The following is a 4557-nucleotide window of genomic DNA, read 5'->3' on the forward strand; positions in this document are numbered from 1 at the left end:
AATACACAATGCAAAGGTTGCGATTCGAATTCGTTGTAGCAGCGGCAGATAAAGACCCGAAATCGAATACGTTGAACATAACCTCTGTCACGACAGAAGAAGGAGAGAAGTATGAACTACCCGAAGAATACAAAAACATAACCCACCACAGTGAATTGAGGAAGACAGACTTGTACAATAAAGTAAAGGCTAATGCCAAAAGACACGATAGAAGAATAGGATGGGTACAACTGACAGAGGAACTACGATCTACATACTCAGATGAAATGGGAAATATACAATTCAAAGGTCAATTGCTAAATGTTACCTTTGAAAAGGACAAGAATCAAGATAGCACGTTAAATAAGCTGTTGGAACAGCTGGTTATATCCAACACAAAACCAAATAAAGAGATAAACCTGAAAAAGATCACAGAAAAATTTGTACTGGAGAAATATGCACATAAGACAACAAATACCCAGCAATGGATGAGGATGTTTGAGAAAGAATGTGAAAGATTCAAAATAGAAGAAGATAATATAAAGATTGAGGTATTGAGATTATTTTTAGATAAATCTTGTATGGACTGGTATCAAGCAACACTTTCACAACTGGAAATAAACGATAACTGGCCAGAATGGAAGAAGAGATTTTTAGAAACATTCGCAGATAAAGGATGGAATTCATGGAGATATGCCCTCGCATTTAAATACAAGGAGGGCGCCTTGATTAGCTACGCCACAAAAAAAGAACGATTACTATTAAATGTGAATAAAAAAATGGATCCAGCATCATTAGTGGCTATTATAATTGCCTGAATGCCAGACTTTATAGCAGACAAAATAGATCAGGACGAAATTAAAGATTCAACTAGTTTATATAATGAAATAAGGAAATATGAGAGTGTAACCAATAAAAAAACCTTTAAAGATTACAAGCCGGACAATAGAAAGAGGATGCTGGAAAAGAAACCATGTAGTACATGCGAGACTTTAGGGAAAGGAACAAGATATCACCCCGAAGAAAAATGCTGGTTCAAAGAACATGAAAAGAACAAAAATAAATCCGGAATTATAGGAAATACGTCAGTACTAGAGGTGGAACTAAACAACCAAGAAAAAAACTTGTAATCACACCATTAATAAAAATAAAAATGTTACTGGATGGAAAATTAGAAATGTATGGGACCTACGATTCAGGATCCCAGATATCCCTGATAAATGCGAAATTAGTCAGAATAATAAACGAAAACAAAGAGAAAAACTAAATACTCATAAAAACAGTTAATGGTGTGAAAAAAACAGATGGTCTAGTAACAATAAAGATAAAAATTTTTGACATCGAAGATGAAGTAGAGGTATTTATAGTGAATAGAGAAGATTTTGAAGACTTCCTAATTGGGTTAGATATGATAAAAAAATTTAAGCTAACCCAAGACGAAGAACTAAAGATATCACAAAAAAAAAAAACAGAAAATATTGAGCAATGTTTGGTGAACTTCAAGGAACATGTCGAAGAAGATGAGTTTCAAAGAAAGTTGGAACATTTAGATAAAATGAAAAAGAAAGAGATAGCAAAACTAATAGATAAACATAAATCAGTATTTGCCAAGGACAAGTATGACGTAGGAACCGTTAAAAACTATGAGGCTCGAATTGATTTGCTAGTGGACAGATACTGTAGCAGGAGACCATACAAATGCAATATAGATGATAAAAAGGAAATTGAAAAGCAAATAGCAAAATTACTAGAACAAGGATTAATTGAAGACTCTTACAGCCCCTTCGCCGCCCCTGTTACGCTGGCGTATAAAAAAGACGAAGGAAAAAAATCACGACTTTGCATCGACTTTCGAGATTTAAACAAAAATATAATACCTCAGGCACAACCATTTCCAGTAATAAGTGATATAATACCAAGAGCTAGAAAATGTGAGTACTATACAACATTAGATATAAATTCAGCGTTTTGGTCGATACCATTACGTACGGAAGACAGAGGCAAAACAGGATTTATAACCCAAGAAGGACATTTCCAATGGACTTGCTTACCATTCGGCTTGAAAACATCTCCGGCGATATTTCAACGAATTTTAAGTAACATATTAAGAAAACATGGACTGACGGAGTATGCAGTGAACTACATAGACGACATACTAATACACTCGCGGTCATTTGAAGAACATCTAAAACACATAGCACGAGTTTTAGAAGCTATAAAGAAAGAAGGCTTTAGATTGAAATTTAGAAAATGCACGTTCGCAGCAGACTTAGTTAAATATCTTGGACATATAATAGATAATAATACAGTTCAACCACTGAAAGATAACGTCATCTCTATCCAGAAATTTCCAACCCCAACAACTCAAAAAAACGTAAGACAATTTCTAGGGAAAATAAATTTCTATAACGAATATATACCAAGAAGCTCGATATTACTAGATCCCCTACATAAACTTTTACGGAAAAACGAAAAATTTACATGGACAGATGACTGTGAAAAAGCATTTACGAAAATCAAACAACTATTATGTTCTCAACCAGTGCTGGAAATTTTCGATAGAGACCTGCCTATAAAGATATACACAGATGCGTCGCTACAAGGTATAGGCGCAGTGTTGAAACAAACACAAGATAATGGCAACGAAAAACCAGTCGCTTACTTTTCAAAAAAATTAAATGAGGCACAGAAAAAGAAAAAGGCAATCTACTTAGAGTGTTTGGCGATTAAAGAAGCAGTGAAGTACTGGCAACACTGGTTAATAGGGAAGTATTTCGAGATATATTCTGACCACAAACCATTAGAAAGAATGAACATAAAAGCGAGAACAGACGAGGAATTAGGCGATCTAACATATTACCTATCCCAATATAATTTCACAATTAAGTACATTCCCGAGAAAAATAATATAGAAACAGACTGCCTAAGCAGAAACCCTGTGCTGGAGCCTGAAACAAACAACGAAGAAACACTAAGGATAATGAATTTGATGAAAATAGAAGAGATAAAGTCAGATCAAAGAGAATATGAAAAAATAGAAAAGCTAAAAGATAAAATAATAAAAAAGGATGGAATAATATACAAAATAATTAAAAACAAAAAAAAAATTATTTTATCAGAGAAGGCTAGCATGAAATTAATAGGAGAGGTTCACTCCGATTGGTACCACATAGGTATAAGACAAATGATGAGCAAAATCTGTCCATACTACACCGCTAAAAATCTAACAGGGAATATTAGGAAAATATGTAAAGAGTGTGAGGTATGTAAAAAAAATAAAACAAGAGGCCAAAATAAATTTGGTGGGATGTCACAATTGGGACCAGCAACTCAGCCATTTGAGATAATGTCGATCGATACAATTGGAGGATTCGGCAGTACCAGATCAACAAAAAAATATATGCACCTACTGGTTGACCACTTCACGAGATATGCTTACATTGCCACGTCAAGAACGCAAAACGCCACGGACTTCATAAAACTTATAACAGATATAATAAGATCAGAAAAAGTTGAGACAATTCTCACGGATCAATACCCAGGTATAAACTCGAAAGAATTCAAGGAATTTCTAAAAGAAAATAACGTTAACCTGATCTTTACAGCGGTGAATACACCATTTTCAAATGGTCTAAATGAAAGACTAAACCAGACACTAGTAAATAAAATCCGATGTAAAATAAACGAAAGAGACAGGGGAAGAAAAGCTTGGACAACTATTGCCAGAGAATGCGTAAAAAGATATAACGAGACGGAACATACAGTCACCGGTTTCTCACCAAGATACCTGTTAGACGGCACAGACACGAGTATTTTGCCACAAGAAATAAAAGATAAAAACATGAAGAAGGAAAACTGGGAAAAAAACAGGCAATCAGCGCTAGATAGAACAAAAAGATCTCATGAGTACAACAAACGAATATTTGATAAAACTAGAAAACAATATGAATTCAACGAGGGAGATATGGTCTACATAGAAAACGGAAACAAGCTCAATAGGAAAAAACTAGATGAACTGAGAATTGGACCATTTAAAATAGAAAACAGAATATCGAATTCGATTTACACAATTAAAACTGGAAGAAGAAACCAAGATACAAATATTTTCCACGTTACAAAGCTACTTCCGGCGACGGCCGGCAGCGATGATCGAAAATCCCAGGTATTTTCGCCCTAGGAGGGGAGATGTAAAGAAATGCTTTCTTTAATTTAATTTAAATTGGGCGCGCTACGCATGCTCCACACGCCCCTCTATAATGATCCGCCAGATGTCATAACAACACAAGACGGGTAGGAGGACGGGACGGAGAGTAGCACTGAGTAGAAGGAGGACACATGCAATGTAAATGTTAGAAAAGAGATTTAGTGGAGTTCAATGGTTAATTCGATAACTAATATTAGTGAGTTGGCTTGTAATTGTCGTTTCTCTGTTTTTCAGGTAAGCCTACTGTAAATAATTGTAAATAGAAGTGAATCGAAACAGGTGTCGCAAATAAAGTAATCTCTGTTTTTCAGTGAAACAAAATTCAAGCACTCATTTATCACCTCTCCACATAAGAGACAAGATACGCCCTTACA

The sequence above is a fragment of the Odontomachus brunneus genome, unplaced genomic scaffold (genome assembly GCF_010583005.1).
Source record: "Odontomachus brunneus isolate Ranch 3 - 2012 unplaced genomic scaffold, Obru_v1 Obru_scaffold_278, whole genome shotgun sequence".
Classification (NCBI taxonomy): domain Eukaryota; kingdom Metazoa; phylum Arthropoda; class Insecta; order Hymenoptera; family Formicidae; genus Odontomachus; species Odontomachus brunneus.